Source organism: Erpetoichthys calabaricus, chromosome 1 (assembly GCF_900747795.2).
Source record: "Erpetoichthys calabaricus chromosome 1, fErpCal1.3, whole genome shotgun sequence".
NCBI lineage: Eukaryota > Metazoa > Chordata > Cladistia > Polypteriformes > Polypteridae > Erpetoichthys > Erpetoichthys calabaricus.
In genome coordinates, this window is record NC_041394.2 from 175,826,901 (window position 1) to 175,847,503 (window position 20,603).

A 20,603-nucleotide genomic window follows, 5' to 3' on the forward strand; every position below is an offset into this window, starting at 1 on the left:
TTCTTGCATGCTTCAACCACCATCTACAAGTATCTGTGGGGATATCATTACAGGCAGCTTCCACTGCAGTAAGTAAAGAAACATAGTTGTGTGGCTGGTGATCATATACTGTCCACATCCATGCGGAAAAGAATTCTTTGATAGGATTTAGGAATGGAGAATTCAGTGGATAACCCATCTACACCCTCTGGTTGGCATTAAACCATTCCCTTATTGTATTTGAGCAATAGAAACTTACAATATCCTATACTACAACATAATTGGGCAAATCAGGCCTAAGTAAACCCCTCTTATTTTTCAAGAATGATATCCCTGAATAGAGTGTCCAAGAAGGCCAGTAGATGCTGGGTGTTGCAGATCCCAATTATAGGAATTTGTGTTCTCTCATTATTCTTAGATATTGTGGCACACATAGTTACATTCCCCCCATGCTGCCCAGGGACATAAACTGTAGCTCTTTGTCCTATCATATTCCAACCACATTTGGACAAGTTGAACAGGCTGAATCCAGCCTCATTCACAAACATCAGTATGTGACAGGTATCATTTGATTTCAGTTCCATAACTCTCTAGATTAAACAAAGAAGATCAGATTTCATATGAATAAGGCACACGTTACAGTATAAGTCTGCCTCTGCAACTACACTCATTTGAAATACAGGTGATTCTGAAATACATAAAATAACACACATTACTGCATATAATAAAGTATTACTGTAGTTTATATACTGTATATATAATACAGTATATAATATAATACATTAAATATTTGGACAGAGACAACTTTTTTCTAATTTTAGTTCTGTACATTACAACAATGAATTTTAAATGAAACAACTCTGATGCAGTTGAAGTGCAGACTTTCAGCTTTAATTCAGTCGGGTGAACAAAACGATAAAAATTGCATAAAAATGTGAGGCAACTAAAGCATTTTTTTTAACACAATCCCTTCATTTCAGGGGCTCAAAAGTAATTGGACAAATTAAATAACTGGAAATAAAATGTTCATTTCTAATACTTGGTTGAAAACCCTTTGCTGGCAATGACAGCCTGAAGTCTTGAAATCATGGACATCACCAGATGCTGGGTTTCCTCCTTTTTAATGCTCTGCCAGGCATTTACTGCAGCGGCTTTCAGTTACTGTTTGTTTGTGGGCCTTTCTGTCTGAAGTTTAGTCTTCAACAAGTGAAATGCATGCTCAATTGGGTTAAGATCAGGTGACTGACTTGGCCACTCAAGAATTTTCCACTTCTTTGCTTTAATAAACTTCTGGGTTGCTTTGGCTGTATGTTTTGGGTCATTGTCCATCTGTATCATGAAACGCCGCCCAATTAATTTGACTGCATTTAGCTTGATTTGAGCAGACAGTATGTCTCTGAACACCTCAGAATTTATTCGGCTGCTTCTGTCCTGTGTCACATCATCAATAAACACTAGTGGCCCAGTGCCACTGGCAGCCATGCACACCCAAGCCATCACACTGTCTCCACCGTGTTTTACAGATGATGTGGTATGCTTTGGATAATGAGCTGTTCCATGCCTTCTCCATACTTTTTTTCTTGCCATCATTCTGGTAGAGGTTGATCTTGGTTTCATCTGTCCAAAGAATGTTTTTCCAGAACTGTGTTGGCTTTTTTAGATGTTCTTTAGCAAAGTCCAATCTAGCCTTTCTATTCTTGAGGCTTATGAGTGGCTTGCACCTTGCAGGTGCACTCTCTGTATTTACTTTCATGCAGTCTTCTCTTTATGGTAGACTTGGATATCGATACGCCTACCCCCTGGAGAGTGTTGTTCACTTGGTTGGCTGTTGTGAAGGGGTTTCTCTTCACCATGGAAATGATTCTGCGATCATCCACCACTGTTGTCTTCCGTGGACGTCCAGGTCTTTTTGCATTGCTAAGTTCACCAGTGCTTGCTTTCTTTCTCAGGATGTACCAAACTGTAGATTTTGCCACTCGTAATATTGTAGCAATTTCTCAGATGGGTTTTTTTCTGTTTTCGCAGCTTAAGGATGGCTTCTTTCACCTGCATGGAGAGCTCCTTTGACCGCATGTTGTCTGTTCACAGCAAAATCTTCCACACCTCAAGTCAACTCCAGGCCTTTTATCTGCCTAATTGATAATGACATAATGACGGACTTGCCCACACCTACCCATGAAATAGCCTTTGAGTCAATTGTCTAATTACTTTTGAGTCCCTGAAATGAAGGGATTGTGTTAAAAAAAATGCTTTAGTTGCCTCACATTTTTATGCAATCGTTTTGTTCACCCCACTGAATTAAAGCTGAAAGTCTGCACTTCAACTGCATCTGAGTTGTTTCATTTAAAATTCACTGTGGTAATGTACAGAATCAAAATTAGAAAAAAGTTGTCTCTGTCCAAATATTTATGGACCTAACTGTATATACGAGGGGGGACCCCAAAATAACCGGAAATATTTTTAAAACGTGTTTAATTTAATTTTCTGTACAAACTACAATTAGTCTCCTTCAAAGTACTCTCCATTGGCAGAAATACACTTATCTAACCGTTTGTTCCATTGTTCGAAACATTTTTTAAATTCGTCTGAAGTAATGCCCATTAATCTGGTCGTTTCTTGTTTTACCTCTTCAACGTCAGCAAAACGCCTTCCTTTCAAGTCTTTTTTCATCCGAGGGAACAAAAAGAAATCACACAGAGCTAAATCCGGTGAGTAAGGTGGGTGGTTCAGGGTTGTCATACTGTTTCTTGCCAAAAATTGGCGAATGCTGAGAGCAGTGTGAGATGGAGCGTTGTCATGATGAAAGAACCAATCGCCCGACTCCCACAAATCAGGGCGTTTCCTTCTCACATTGTTGCGCAACCTTCTTAACACTTCTAGGTAGAATGCTTGGTTTACAGTCTGACCTGCTGGAACAAATTCATAATGCATTCATAATGTCATCAAAAAAAAGAAATCAACATTGTTTTCACTTTTGATTTCACCTGCCGAGCTTTTTTTGCTCGAGGAGAATTCGCGGTTTTCCAATGACTGGACTGCTGTTTTGACTCAGGATCGTAACTGTAGCACCACGATTCATCTCCTGTAATAATTTTGGAAAAAAAATCTGGGTCATTATCAAACTGATCCTTCATTTCACGACAAGTTTCCAGGTGATGCTCTTTTTGATCTGTCAGCAATCGCGGGCCGAATTTTGCAGAAACTCTTCTCATTTTCAAATCTTGCGATAAAATTCACTGAACCGAGCTCCACAACAACTGGGTAATCTTAACAAGTTCGTCAATGGTCCTACGTCGATTTTCATAAATTAATTCTCGGATTGTGATGACATTTTCATCGGTTCGCGATGTTGAAGGACGCCCGGGGCGTTGGTGGTATTCAATCGACATTTCACCATTCTTAAAGCGCCCAAACCACTCATAGACTTGGCTTTTACCCATAGCATCTTTTTTGTAAGCTTTTTTTAACATAACAATAGTTTCTGCAACACTTTTTTCAAGAAGAAAACAAAATTTCACTGCCGCGCGTTGCTCACGATAATCGGCCATCGTAAAAAAACGACGCTTGCACCATGTACTACAAGTAGCAACCTAACAACAACAAAATTCCGGTTATTTCCCCTCGTATATATATATATATATATATATATATATATATATATATATATAGATAAATATATATATATATATATATATATATATATATATATATATATATATATATAATATATATATATAAATTATATATATATATATATATATATATATATATATATATATATATATATAATATATATATATAAATTATATATATATATATATATATATATATATATATATATATATAAATTATATATATATACAGTATATATATATATATATATATATATATATATATATATATATAAAATCCATCATCTGTCTGTATGTCTGTCCGCTTTTCACGGAAAAACTACTTAATGGATTTAGATTGGGTTTTTTTCTACCATTGACATACAACCCTTTTTGAACACAGCACTCACAAGAGTTGTACCCCATGTGACCTTTGACATATTTAATAAATGCCCTTGTTGGTGCATCACAAACAAATGCATAAGGAAGAGAAATTCTGAAGTGTTTTACCTTAAATGATATACCTTCTTGTTTGACAAATTTCAAATCATCAAAGAAGGCCTGTAAATATTGATTGACAGAACAAGGCTTCAGTTACCTCAGTAATCAGTTACCTCATTTAGCTTTCCAAGAATAGGCCATAACTGCACATTTGAGCTTTTAAATAGTGGTAGTCCATCTATATTTATTTTAAAAGATAATACATCAGGCAGTTCATTAAGTTCACAGTTGCCCAATTCAGAGAAAATTGTGCTGGCAAGATCATAATGATAATAGCATCCCCCTGCAATCTGCATGACTTCAAGCCTTGTGGTGTTGAAAGTAAAGTTCTGGGAAAATCCAAATCTGTTTTATTAAGAATTTTTAGAAGTCCAGACACAGCTGTTTGTGAAATATTATACTTTGTGGCCCATTCAGCCAGTTGACTCTTAATATCAATGTTGAAATTTGACGTATTCTCAGAAGACTCAGAGTCAAAACTATTGCTATCACTAAGTACATGTATTGACAAATTAGTAACATCTGAAAATTCAGGGACATCCACATAAGGTTGCTCTGGAAAATCATTTGATGACCCTCTGAACTGGATGGCATGTCTATTTGGTGATGCTCATCAGGGACAGGAAGTTTCTCGTCATGTGCGATCCTGTTATACTCAATTGCTTTCAAGTGCTCTTCAACACTGGCTCTGACCTTTCTGCGTTTGGTTCGTGGACAGCAAAGTAAGTCACCTTCCATTGCACAAACATCAACCTAAGATTATACAGAGTCCCAGCATCAATACAGAAACCTGAGTGTGGCTTAAATAAAATTGACTAACATGTACATAATATCAAAGTCTAAATATGAATCCAAAATACTCAGTTTGGAATGGGTGTGAATCAAATGCAGTTTCTTTATAGAGACTGTAAACAAAGCTTCCATAAAGACACCTAAATATATGACAATTGGAACAAACCAATCGTTTCTCAATTTAAATACAATTCAGGACCTCACACAACATCATCGTAGTGTTTTCACAAAGGAAATGGTTGCATTATTGATTTATCAGCTTCACCTATAGATCTGTAAAATTCCTCTTGCCCCTACCCCCAATATTGTATCACTGACACACACTGTAAATGTCTTGTTAGAACTGATTATATTTTAAAGCAGCGAGTAAGGTTGTGTTAATAATTGAAACACAACTAAATTCAAACTTGTCTACATTTGCCATGCAAGATTGTTCATATAATTGTTCATATAACATTTTCATTGTTATCTAAAGACATCGATTTTGACTGCTGACAATGGATGTTTCACAAATGTACAGTCCCATTATCACTCACAAATAGGAAGCTGAAGTTTCATTCAAAGCTATTGTTTTAATAAATATATATTAAAAAATTTAAAAAAAAAAAAAACTTTCTTAAAGACTGCAGTATTAAAGCTGCCAAACTATGAAATGCTTTTTAACAAAACATTCATTTTCAACCCTCTTTTTACACCTTTTACTAAAACATTTCAACATCATTATTTTCGACTGTCACTGTGCCAAGTACCTTAACTTTTTTTGGTTGATTTATATAATCAAATGAATTCTAGAAAGCTAATGAAAATGGAAAGGTTTAAAAATATCTTGCTAAATAAGACAGTTTATCAGACTACTAACAAAACATTTTTGTATTACTTGTCTGAAATTAGTTTTGTTTTATAAGGTGATGTGTATTATATTACTTGTACAATATTACCTTAGTTAAGTGTTTTTAAATTTTGAACAGCATAATACATTTTGTTCACGTGTTTATGTTTGGGCAAATCACCATCTTTGTCCTAGATATTTGCTACCAGCATGCTATACAACTTCCTTATGATGTAGAGCTGTGATTTGTCTGTAACAAAAACGCCACCAATGTTCAAAAACTAATTTTTACCAAAGACCATGGCAGTAAATTTAAACATTTTAGCAATCAGTTTCAAACCTACCCTGGTAATTACAGTTTTCTCAAATGCTTTGGCATATTTTATGATACGTTTTTCTCAAAACTGCGGTTCCCAAAACAATTTATACAATACAGCATAATACTGCAGATCACCTGCAAAAACGGTAATAACTCTCACAAAACCTTCAATTTTTAAAATTAAAATATCAATGAATAAGTCAGTCCTACCAAAATGAAAGGCCCCTTTATCGTGGTCTAAAATCGAGGCAGTGTAACCTGAAAGCAAGTTCCTTGTAGTTCTCGCTCTCACTGATACTGATGCTTTCTGAAGTAAGCTGAATACTACAGCGTATCAAACTGAATTTACATCACAAGTAAACGTTTCATGACTATGGTATGACACAGTGTTTGATACCGAACTACGATAATAAGGCGTCATTTCACAGCCGCCAGACGCTATTTAAAATACATAAATACTTTAATTAATGAGTCTGGCTACATTTTGACGCATTACAAGTAAAAAAAAAAAAAAAAGTAAATTTGCTTTAACATTCTTTTGAGAACTGTGAGGTGTAAAAAGAAGTTTTTGATACATTTTAAACAAGAACTAGATGCTTAGTGATGAGTTTTATTTTATTAACAATAATAATTTTAGTCCAATGGCTTTATCCCAAACACTGAACTGCAGTGTTACAAAATGAAACAAAATCTTAGTCTTGGAAAATAACTTTTTTAAAAGCTAAGAAAATAATAAGTGAGCCTTCTTTACAAAAGACCATAATATAATTATAAAATAAATGCTCCAAGATTTACATTTGAACTAAACCAAAAGTGCAGTTCAAAGTATTTGTATACCTGTAACATTGTAAGAGTAACATTTATAAAGACATTTATACAAAAGTAAATCAGGTGAATGTAGGAATCCAGCTCTTTTGACATCTCTGTAGTAAATCAGGCAATGCCTATATTGCAAAGGAATTAGCAAATGAGCACAAGCTTCTTGACATACACATTTGAAACAACAATAATTTTGTGAAAGCCTACTTTTTATATTCAACATTATTAAATGTTTTATGCTGAAAAGTAAGATGATTATAATAAAATAAAATTTAATTAAAATTCTGGAACACAATAGAAAACAATAAACAAAACAGACAAATCTCTTACAATACCAGAAATAAGAGAAAAAAAGTGTACTACCCAAAACCAGAATTATATTTACACAAATTCTAATTGTCTCTTTTAAACTATGTACCAGAGAAAACTGTGATTCTTTTAGCATATTACTGCACATTACTAATCCCCTTGAAAACTAACTTGACAGCTGGAAAATGTCACAGCCAACATGCCGAATTCATTGTGATATACCATATAACACATTGTGTTTTGGCCAGCAGTTCTTGACAGGTATCTTAGAAGCCAAATAGATAACAAGCAATACTTCTTGAGGTAGAATTAGGACTTAAATGCATTTTTATATTTCTTGATTACATTTGACAGTGCATTATGCATCGCTCAATCAAAATCTTAATTTTTATTAATGTATAAAACAAACATTAAAAGATACATCTGTTTAAAGGTACAATTTTGTTCTTGTTAAATGTATAAAGACATGGGTCAGGACCTTGATGGAGCCATCCTGAGAACATGCCTGATGGCTAATACAATTTGTGCAAGATATCAGATCAGTCTTGTGCACCAGCAAGGTGTACCTGCCAGGTAGGTATTTGCAACAGTACATAAACACATTCACTTACACAGAGTTTAATGTCACTAATCATTTTTTCATAGAGCTATTCAGTCTTCACAATTCCCAGAAATCACTTAAGCTCTGTAATAGATGTTAAGCCATCTGTAAACTGAGAATGCCGATTCTTCAAAACTTTTAAGGAACATTGAAATATCTTTGTAGTATATGTTTAATTATTCTATCCATCTATCCATCCAGGGTCGCGTCAGTACCAGCAAGCATACAGCGGGAGACACAAACAATCTCTGAACAGGGCACCGGATCGTTGCTAGCGATGTGCCACCGTGTCCTCACATGTTTAATTATTAACAACATAGATTATTTAAATGATGTTAACATTTTATCTGTATAATGCAATAAACATATTTTTCTAGATTTTTATCTTAAAAATGATATCGTCATCATATGTAAATATGCTCTTTATAAAATGGCTCAGGTCGTGCAATATTATAACTGTATCGCAAGTTTACAGTGAGGTGATTGTACTTATAAGTACAAACAGTTCTACAAAGAACACTTGATGGACTGATTGAATGCGTTTATAGTTCTTGGGGTGAAATTGTTTCTGAACCGCGAGGTCCGTACATGAAAGGCTCTGAAGTGTTTGCCGCATGGGTTGGGCTTATCAAAACACACACATATATATATTCATTTAACAGTCAGTTGAACCCAGCATTGCATCCTCACCCTGTTTTTTATATACTACTCCTTGGCTTTACCAATTCCCCTAAAACATATGTTTAGCCAAAGTGGGACACTGTTAGACTCTACAATAAATCCTACAATGAACCTTTGTGGCCTTGCCCTACGATTCATCAGTATTTCCTGTTAGCCAAAGTAAGACTCTGACAGAACTCCTGAAAACACCCTCAAAGAACTTGCTTAGGCTTACCCAAATAAAGCCCCTGAATACTTATAGTTAACCCAAGTGGACCCCAGTCTTATTCATTTGTATATCACAAAATAAGCCCATTTGGGCTATCCCAATGCAACCCATTTAAACATATATGTTAGCCTAAATGTCACCATGGTGGAACCTACAAGAAAGCCCACAAAAAACCATATTGGGCTTGCCCAATTAGAAACTATTGGGACTTTTTGTTAGCCCAAGTAAGTGCCCTATCTAAACTCTTGACAATGCCCACAAAGAACCCTCATGGGGCAGCCCAAATAATGCCCCTGAATACTCATAGTTAGCCCAAGTGGACCCCAGTTTCATTCATTTGTATATCCCAACATAAGCTCATTTGGGCTTTCCCAATTCAACCCATTTACACTTATGGATCAGCCTAAATGGCACCATGGTGGGACCTACAATACAGCCCACAAAGAACCCTCTTGGGCTTGCCCATTTAGAAACAATCAGGGCTTCAGGTTAGCCCAAATGAGCCCCTATCTGGGCCCACAAAAAATGTTTATGGGAAAGCCCAAATAAAGCCTGTGAATATTCATGGTTAGCCCAAAATGAACCCAATCATGACCCTTGAATTTGTCCATTTAGCACCCATACCAACTTAGATCCTAGCAAACTCAGATGTTTCACATTTTGGACCCATGTTGACATGTTGATTGGGATTACTTACAATAAACACCTGTTATCAGGGTGGCACCGTTCCCTCTTTCAATGGATATGTCCAGGAAACCGATGTGTTGGTTTATTTCTTTTTCTATAGTAAACTGGATCGCACGGAATATTGCATTATTGTGGTTATAAAATTCATTCAGCTGGTCATTTTTGAATATGATGAATGTGTTGTCAATGTAGCGTGTCCAGAGTTTAGGTATTACTGAGTCAGAGCCATGCTTTCAAATCGCTGCATTACCAGTTCCGCTAAGATTCCTGATAATAGTGATCCCATTGGTATGTCTTATTTTTGTCTATAAAATGAAAGTGCATTTTCTGGCAAAATGAAACTAAATGCATTATATTCATGGCCATCATTATTCATGTTGTTATGTTGGGTTCGTTATTTAGCTTTGTTTGTTGAGTTTCTGTGGCCAGATGAATTAGAATCATGGTGTACGTTGACAAGATATCAAAGAAGACGATGATTTCATCCTCAGTGATGGATACATTTTTTAGACACTGTAATGCCTTCTCGCCACAATTAACAGAATATTGTGAATCATATGTTAAATGTTTGAGCATATGAAAAAGTTCTTTAGATAAGTTATCAGTTGGACCACCTTTTAGGCAGACAACTAGTCTGAACTTTATAGGGGCTTTATGTATTTTTTGGGAGGCCATAGAATTCAGGGCAGGTCGTATCATTGGATTTCATTCTGTAATATTCCTGTGAGTTTAGACGGTTGTTATTCTGGAGCCTATTCAGTGTGGTGTTAACTCTGTTAAAGGTGGTTTTAGTTGGGTCCTAAATACACAGTACATACACACTGATGACAAATTTTATTGCAACTGAAAAATACATCACATTACTGGTACTGCCTTTTTCAAAATAACTTGGACTATATAGTAAAAATTTTGAAAGGGTAAATACCTGTTTATTTTTCTGAATGTTTGGATTATTGAAGACACCATCGAGTGGCCCAAATCAGGCTGTAAGCTCCGACCAGCCTCTGCCATTGTAAGACCAAGGTTTATGACCTGGTCCACTTTATTTTATCTGCCGCAAATGTGTATCTCTGCCTTCTTCTGTCTCTTTCACTGTGCTATCTTCCTCTCACCATACCTCCTCACATCCTCAGCATTCTTTCATATGGAGCCATTTTCTTGTGGTTATCAACAGCTTGTTCCCTCATTTTCAAAAGTTGCAGCATCACTAATTCACAGGTATATGCTTGGCCGAGTGGCACCTGTATACAATTATTGAATGACTAGACAAAGAGCCCGTTTCGGCAATGTAAGATGAAACGGGCACGAGTGGAATAGTAAGTAATAAGTATAAGCACCACAAATCTGATATAGGTGTATTGAATGAATGCGTAATTTGGCCTGGAGCTGTAGTCGAAATCGCCTTTCAGGCCTCTAGAGCTTTAATCGAAGTCGCCTTTCTCTTTGAATTTTTGCGGCCGTAAATCCGCCGCCTGCCGCGATGTTGGTTGAAGTCGCCTTTCTCTTTGCATTTTCGCGGCCGTAAATCTGCCACCTGCCGCGATGATGGTTGAAGTTGCCTTTCTCTTTGAATTTTCACAGCTGTAAATCCACCGCTTGCCGCGATGTCGGTCTCGTAAGGTTTTTCGGGCAGCTGCGCAGAAGGCGACAGCGCATTCGGCTTCGGACGGACCCTGCCGCGATGTTGGTCGAAGTCGCCTTTCTCTTTGAATTTTCGCGGCCGTAAATCCGCCGCCTGCCGCGATGTTGGTCGAAGTCGCCTTTCTCTTTGAATTTTCGCGGCCGTAAATCCACCGCCTGACACGATGTCAGTCTCGTAAGGTTTTTCGGGCAGCTGTGCAGAAAGCGATTGCGCATTCGGCTTTGGACATGTGCAGAAGGCGACGTGCGCAGAAGGCGACTGCGCATTTGGCTTCGGACGGACATGAGTGAGTGAGTGAGTGAGGAGACTGGCAAATTATATATAAGATGTGTAGCTGGTTGATGTGAAAGTCTGAACACTCCCTTTCATAAAGTAAATTTAGGATTCATCTGACAATCAGTTTCTAATTTTATCATCCACTTAAACCTCTATTTTTTAACTATTTCCTTTATACATCACCCTTGAAGGAAGCTTTCTGAGAACTGAATTAACATTTTTGCATGTGTGACTTACACCATGCACACATGTCTAAATGTTTTGCAGAGCAGAACTAAACAAATGAGAAGTGTATAATTCATTCTGGCAACCTGTCTAATACAACTGATTTTTGGGACAATTCAAAGTGAAAATACCTAATCCTACATGAACCAGAACTAAATCATTTGTAAATTAATAAACAGAATAAGAAATGGCATTTTGTTATGAGAAAATGACTTAAGGGTGAACAAGTTTATATATGTGGTTAAGAGAAGGCAAACATTGTAGAGATAAGACTTACCAACTTACTATGGTGGAAAAGGAATAGCTATGTAAGTTTAATGAAGGACTGTCTGGGTGGAATGATTACAGTGGTTCTGCCCAGTTGCTCCATCATCTGGTTTCAAATCTTGGCAAAGACACATGCATTGTGAAGTTTGTGTTTTATTCAGGCATTCAAGTTTTATCCACCTTCTTAATTGATTACATCTTGCCTGAAGAAGGGGCCTGAGTTGCTTCGAAAGCTTGCATATTGTAATCTTTCTAGTTAGCCAATAAAAGGTGTCATTTTGCTTGGCTTTTCTCCACCTTCTTAAGAAATACAAGTTTGTTTAAATTTCAGTTCTAATTAGTCCGGTGTGCATGCATGTGACCAGTAAAGGAATGGTGCCCTGTTCACCTGTGGTACCTACCTCGCCCCTGATGCTGTGAGGATTGGGAGATGTTTAGGTAATAAACATATTCAAAAAATGGATGAAAGGCCCTTTATATTTAACAAAAAAAAGATAACCTCAACAAATGAAGTACAATTTTGGAAATGGAGTGTCACACATGTACACATAGGGGATATTTTAAAGGCACAGGTGATGATAATTATCAGAGGCTGACACTCTATGATATTTCCTTCTCATTCTCCCCCTCTGCAGACCAGAAGACTGACGGCTTTTCCACCGCTGATGTCACTTCCAGTGTCCAATCACCAGGACCCACCTCTTTCTGTTGGAAAACGGTTATGACATCAAGAACCGCCGTTTTTGGTTGTCGTATTCACACTCCTGTCTAAAAAGATGCAATTTAATGCTTTGTTCCTTGTTTTATTCCTCTGTTTTTTGAGACTTCAGTTATATGGAGTTTGATTATGGGTACCCCAAAACTTCTTACCATCTTTGCTTTGTTATGACAGAAACTACACAAAACAAAATTTTTAACCAGTCATTAAGCCTAAGCTTCCAACCAAGTTAGAGAACTGCTCAGAGTGTGTTTTAGACATAAGAACAAAAGACTTTAGAATGGAAAAATTTAACCCAAAACACAATGAATGTGGACTTATAGTACTTCTATTTTTCACAGAGAAGAAGTCATAATAATGAAATATATATAGAAACATTAGAGTGGCAGTCTTTAGAAAAAATATCTAAACTGCGGCTTGTCAACAAGCATTTTACAAGCCACAGGTCAGAAATTTAAACGGATCTGAATTGTTTATTTTAATACACCCATTAGAATATACACACACACACACAAACCTACAATTACTTAAATTTCAAATTCTAAAAATGTGTATTAAATTTAACTGCAGCTTTTGACACTGTTAAGCAAAGCATTCTGCTATACCGATTTAAAAATGAAGTTGGATGATCGGGCAAAATTTGTAGTTTTGTCTTCAAACTTTGCAGACTAGATATTGGTGTTACATTATTCTCATTTCAGTTTAGTCATGGCGTTCTTAAGTGTCTTCATCTTAAGAAATGTAATTTAAAAAATCTTTCATTCATATACATGTCACACTCAGCTGCATTTCTGAAAATAAACCTTGTTATACTTTTTCATTAATTAACTGCTTTAGTGAGGCGAAACAGTACATGAGTAAACAATCCTTGTCATTACATTTGGAAAACCCAGAAGTTTTCCTATTGATAGATACACTTGGGAGGGCATTCTCATGAAATTTCTCAGTGGGTGCCTTGTACTTGTCATATCTGCCACACTCCCTCCATATCATAAAAGTTGTCCCTCAGAGATGTAATTTCTGTAATTTCTTTAACCTGCCATGAACACAACACCAGTGGGGAGAAATTCTACAGATAACACAGTAATGCTGACAACTTTTAATCTGAAGGTTTCATTTTTAGTTTGGATATAATTGTTATCTTTGAAACATTTTAAAAATATTGAGGACTTGCCTTCACCAGCCTAGATATTTGTTACTTTCAGTTGTTTCTTTTTATGCTAGTTTTAGAATAGCTTTTCTTATTCATTTACAGGTAGATAAAGAACATCAAACTATTAATACTTTCTAGACCAGGTTGTTCAAATCATTTACTACAGTTACAACAGACAATTATCATCTGCCACCAATCAATTCATATTCAGCAAGGGTTACAACTGGAACTATGATTCTAACCTAATACCTTTAGTTCTTAAATCATGTCACTGTAACCACAATCAAAAATAACTATTTGATAATTGTAATTTGTCAGCCCAATTTTGTTAGCATACATGAAGTAAGGACAGTTCTTTCAGGCATATTTAAGTGATTAGGGCAAGTACACTGTTCACGGAAAGTGCAGCATCCGAATCTTAGAAGAGCACAATCCATATACGAGTATAACATGTTCAGGTAGCTCAGATGGTAGTTTCTCATACCTGGCAGGTTTCAAAAGTAGCTCACTGAATATGCTAAATGTGTGGGTATTTATAATGGTCAGCGACCTTAGAAGTCATCCGAAGAACAGTGCCTTCTGCACTCCACTGAACCGGAACTACAATCATCAGCATTCCCCACTGAAGAACTGGACTATGATTGTACTGTTCCAATGGCTTCTCTTTGGCCTGATTATGTATGTATGTATGATTATACTACAATGTATACTGGAAGAGAAAGCTGCAATTTAAAGCAGCGGTTTGCAAGCGTAATTCGTTCCGGAAACGTGCTTTTAGTCCAAAGCACTCGTATATCAAAGTGAATTTCCCCATAAGAAATAATGGAAACTCAGATGATTCGTTCCACAACCCAAAACTATTCATATAAAAATGATTAATACAAAATATAAAGTAAAAAGACATAAAACAAATTAACCTGCACTTTATCTTTGAAAAGAATCATGGCTGGTGTGAGTGAGTTTCTAAACTCTTGTGGGATTCCACCCAATGGGACAACATGTGGAAGAGCGTCCCAAATCAATTGCAGTCTCCCAACGCTGTAGCAGTTCGCCGTAAAAGCGAATCCGAAAAGATCGCGGGTATGCTATAAGCGCCTGCAGTCGATGGGTGATACAAGGAACAAGGAACATTATAAATGCGCAGGGCACAGTATTACTTGGCCGCGACCCTGCCTGACTGCTGTGTCTGTGTATAGGAGAGTGGCAGATCCCGCTACAATAAATAACAGTGCTGTTGCTGTTTCAAGCTGAATAAAGCTGGTGTTGCTAAAGCAATGGTGTGCTAAAGCACTGAGACTTAGCTTCGTGTTTTGGGGTGCAAGACGGGACTCGCACGTCACAACACAAACACATACACACACACACACAGAGTCACAATGCTGTAGTAAACAGTATACGCTCATGCGGATGTTGACTATATGAGTGAGGCACGCCGACTCAGACGGAGAATAGGAGACGATTGCCCACAATCCCACAGCAAAAGAGAGAGAGAAGAACCATCAGCTCAGTTGTGATCACATGATGCTGAGCAGACAAAGCATATACATACTACTCGTATTGCAAGACCTCGCTTGTTTATCAAGTCAAAATTTATTTATAATTTTAGCTCATCTTGCAAAACACTTGTAAACCAAGTTACTCGCAAACCGAGGTTCCACTGTATATACATATCCTTTGGTACTATATTTCTCTTGTCTGATTATTTCCACCATGGTTTCTGAAGGTTTATATATTACGACGTGTGAGTCCCTGTCTTGCACCCCAAAACACGAGGCTGAGTCTCAGTACTTTAGCAAAGCCAGCTTTATTCAGCTTGAAACAGGAACAGCACGGTTATTTATTGTAGCGGTATCTACCAGTCTCCTATACACAGACGGAGCATTCAGGCAGGGTCATGGCCAAATAATACTGTTCCCTGCATTTATAATGTTCCTTGTATCACACATTGATGACAGGCGCTTATAGCGCGGCCATTGTTGCCTTGGACTTGCTTTCGCGGCGAGCTGCTACAGTGCTGGGAGTCTGCGGTTGCCCCAGCAACTGATAGGCTGTCTTCCACAGACATGGCGATCACGATTCAGGATGCTCTTCAGTGTGTCGTCCCGTTGAGGGGGAGGAGGGGGCTCCCAAAAGAGTTTAGAAACCTTACCTGTTCAATTTACAGTCTATTTGAAATCCTTTTTATTGGTAAATAAAATTTCAAATTTCTTTGTGTCACCACAACATATACTATGATTATAAGTTACTGGCCTTCATGAAATTCCCACTGTACATAAAATTTCTGCAGGCTTCCTGAACCCTGGATTGATTTACCTGTGTCAAACAATACACTCAGGGTCAGTGTCATCATATTCTACCAGAATCTTTGAGGTTTTCCAGTGCTGTGGAGAGCTGTGAAATTCTGTGAAATTGACCAGCTGGCTGATCAAGAGCAGCTAGAATCTGGATTTAGAAATATTTTTGATCCTGTTGATTTTTCTTAATATTTAATATTTGGAATCTGGATTTAAAAATATTGTTGATGCTGTTGATTGTTATTAATATTTAAACTATGCAAGAACATTTAAATACATAATGTATGTTTATCACAACCCACTCAGAACCACTTAATCCAGTTCAGATTTTCAGGAAGCAGAAAACTATCCTGGCAACACTGAGCACATGGCAGAAAAATGTTCTCGATGGGACTCCAGATCATTGCAAGGCACACTCCCATAAACATCCACAACTTGGAACTCATACACCCAAAGACAAACTCACATAGAGGGCAATTTAGAACCACCAATTAACTTAATTTGTATGTGGGTATGTGGGAGGAAAACCAGAGTTCTGGGAAAGAAATGTACAACACTAGCTTTTCTGCATTTATTATATTATTAAATTTGTAAAGCACACATTCGAAAGAAAATGCAACATGATTTGAGTAGAAATTACTTTGTTGTGATGGACTGTGAAGGCTGGTTCTGGACTTCTGCAAAGTGCATTCAGGATGAGCGCTAGTGCTCTCTATAAGATCCTGATAAGCATGGCTTAGTTGGCCAAGATAAACTCCCGCTGTCTACAGCCCTGTACTACTGTAGAATATAAGAACATGAGAAATGTGACAAACAAGAGAGACAATTCAGTCCATCAAGATCATCTGTTTCGCTAACAGCTGAACAGTCTCAGTATTTCATCCAGATACTTCTTAAAGGTTGTCAAGGTTTCTGCTTCAATGACATGTCTTGGTAGTTTCTTCCAGACTCCCTCAACACTTCCCATAAATAAGTGCTTCCTGGTTTCAGTACTAAATGCACTTCATCTTAATTTCCACTGGGGTCCTGGAGTATGCATTTTCATCCTCAAGTTGAAAGGATTCTGTTGGCTTACCTTCGTAAATGCCTTTGAGAATTTTGAAGACATGGATTTTGTCCCCATGCAGTCTTCTCTGCTCAAGACCAAACAGGTTTAATTCTCTGAGTCTTTCAAACAATAACATCACTTTAAATCTTGTTTGCTTTTCTCTGCATAGCTTCAAGTGCTGCTATGTCTTTTTTGTGGTGTGGTAACAAGAACTGTGCACAATACTCCAGATACACCTTTACTAGTGTATTATGTAGCATAATGTCTCTTGATTTATATTGCAATGGCATGGGACAAGTTACATCAGCCAAGGATGAGTTACCAGAAGAATGAGCAGGCAGTACATCATCAATAGCAGGACCACCTATAAAAAACGGCAGCTCTGCAAAGTATGGCTGAAGGCAAGCAGTCCTTTTAATTATAGCAAGCCACCTCAAAGATCCATGTAAAGAGTACAGAATCTATCTGTTGTGGCACTCAGCTCCGACACTACATTGGCGTCAGAAGCTGGACATGGAGAGGACCTAAGTTCCGATTCAGCGAAGTTCTGAGTGCTTTGGAGACCTAAAACAAGTCTACTTGACTCTTTGGAGGAGGTGCTGGAGAGTCCTGAGGCTCAAATCTGTAATCTGGAGTGCTGTTTGCAGCAGCAGTACAGGGATGGAGACAGCTGAAAGGCAGACCCCTCTGAAGCTCCACCACTACTTCTCCATTGGCTAAGGTCCATTAACCCAAGTGCACGGACACTGGCAGAGCTTCAGGCTCATGGAGCTGGGGCAAAGTGTGACAGATCAAGTTGACACTGAACCAAGTGAGCTGTGAGAAGCAGTGCCAATGATAAAAATGTACAGGCAAAGTACAAGACAGCTCATAGAGATGTTGTGAAGTGCCGGTTAAAGGAAAGTCTCAAAGCTAAGCTCTAGATCTGGAATGTGGTTTGCAGTGCCAGTTCAGTAAAGCAAAACAGCAAAAAGACTGGAACATCTTCATCTCCACACAAGGAGGTTCGGCTGCTTGTTTATAGCTGACCAGCGTTGAACACCTCTGTTGCACCACATGACAGCACAGCACTTAACATCTCTGATGTGCCACCTGCCATTGCAGCAAGCAACATCCCTGCTTCGCCATTGAACAACACAGTACTTTTTCCAACTTGTGGGGCAAAAGTCTAGCAGTCCTTTTAAGGATAGCAAGCCACCTCAAAGATCCATGTAACGAGCACAGAATCCATCTAACATGGCTCTGACCAACGCTGCAATATTGAACAGTTTTTACTAAATAACCTACGTTTTTTGCCTTTTAATAGGTTCAGTGTTTTACTTAGATGATGAAAATATGTGTGACCATAAACCCCTGAATCCTTTTCAGAGGCTACTTTCTGTAGGACAGTATCTCCCATCTTGTATTTATAACTGATGTTTGTTTTGACCGCATGTAGCACTTTGCAATATAAATTGATTTAGTTTTATTATCCTAAAAGCAGAGCTGGTCAATCCATTAGGTGACAAAGGCTGCGGCCTAGGGCACCATCATCTGAGGGGGGCCGTTTATAATGGTTAAGGGATGGGTGCTCTGTTTGCCAAGCAGACAACCCCCAAAGACGTCAAAGTATGATAATAATGTCCACAGTATTTACACACTGAGGCATTGTTTGTGTTTCTGAAGGCCTTCACGCTATAGACACTAAGGGGGACCGCTCTGGTTGTCATACTCTGATGATACGGAGTGGGTGCTGTTACTAGCTGAGCACTGTTTTTAAAAATAGAAGTGTACACTCGCCATACAACAAGGGGTGAGCGCTCCTTAAAGTTTGCGGTACATCAGGTCATCAAAGTCTAGTAATACTGACTATCTACCATGGGCCATGAGGCAACATCTGTCAACCCCGCCTAGAACTCCAAATGGGCTTTGATGAAAAGTATACTGTTGCACATTTGAGAACAAAACTGAAGCATCTGATGCAATTAAATTGTATTACTGAAGCAAGTCTGGAAATCAGAAACAGACTAGAAATACTGCAATCAAAGAAAAGACAGTATGTGTATCAAATGTGAAGTTTTAGATTTCCAAGCATTCCTAAAGGAGAAATAAAAGAGAAAGATAAGATGATCAAGTAAGTAGAAAAGGCCTAAAATAAAACATGTCAGTCCACATCCCTCTCTGCTGTCACAACATGCATGCTCCAAACTGAATAATCAATAGAACCTTCAAAAAACATTAGCAGCTTTATGATCAATTTAGAAGTAACCATGAACAATGTATACCCATTAAGAATTCATAACCTAATGCTTCCATCGTGTTGGAAGCTATCAAGATTTTTCTTAATGATGAGAGATGCATTCATTTCACAAGCTAATGAAATTTAAAGTTATAAATTATATTTAAACTTGAAGTAAAGCTTGGATAGCTGTAACAAATGAACACTGTAATTTAGAATGAAAGACATGAAAGTTGCATCTCTGTAGTAAAATCTGAGATAAGTTATTTATGTAACAGTGGGCAAATGTAATCACGTAGAATACATATGGTAATGTCAATGGGTCAGAGTTTAACTACCTGCAAAACCAAGTGGCTGCCTTGAGTTGCATTTCCTCTTTGAAATTGTTTTATTTATCATCTTTTCCATCGCCTTTTTCTTTTTCCCGTGGTGTATCACAATTTGCACTTGCTGTTGTCATGACACAACATGGACTGCTACTGTGTGTAGCCCTGGACGTCACACGTTTGATGTCAACAGCACTACATTACAAAAATCTACTTTGGATTCAACATCATACAAGATTGTGGACATACCGAAAAACAAAAATCATCCATGTGTCTGTGTTATTTAGTACGAGTTACATTTCACTGTTTCCTGACTTTTGTTTCTGAAATTAAGGATACAATTTTTGGGTTGCAGTTTACTTTTAATCATCAATAAGGCTGACTTTTGGTTATGAACTTCTGGTTTGGTCAAATGTTTCCTCTCTTGTGTTTCACCCAGTTCCACAGTCTAGACTCTTTTTACCTTGAGCTAATCTCATTTAATTAGCTTGTCTTTTCTCTTATTCTACATACAAAAAGCATGGCTGTGTCATTTTTACATTTATAAGACATTTTTATAATTTGCATTTTTGCTATAGCTGTAAATGCTTGGGTCTCTTTAGTTGTTTTCCTGTTAATCTTCCTTTTTCTGTATAACATTCCTTGATTAATGGTATCCTAATAATGACAACAGCAACCAGAAAAGACATTCTGGCAAACAACGCTCAAAGCTAATTCTATAAATACTTCAGCATCAGACCCAGTAACGTGCTTCTTAGTAATCAATGATTTAAATAAAAACAAAACCTGGAAACCAGAATGAAAATAATGATATTCAAAATTGTAATAAAGTTAAAAAAACAAACACAAAATTATCCCAATGTATCAGTGATGCCCGATACCCACCATGACCCTTGCAACAGTTCAAATGTGGAGTATCAAGTAGTCGTATCAATGTTAAACCAGGCTGAGTGAGAGAGACACAGCCAAGGCATTACACAAAATAAATGGTTCCTTATTAGAAAATAGTGATATCAAAGTATCAGTTTCTATCAAAAAATTAAATAAAGCAACCTTTATGAAAAATCACATTAGTAAGTATGTCCATTATAAATTCACCT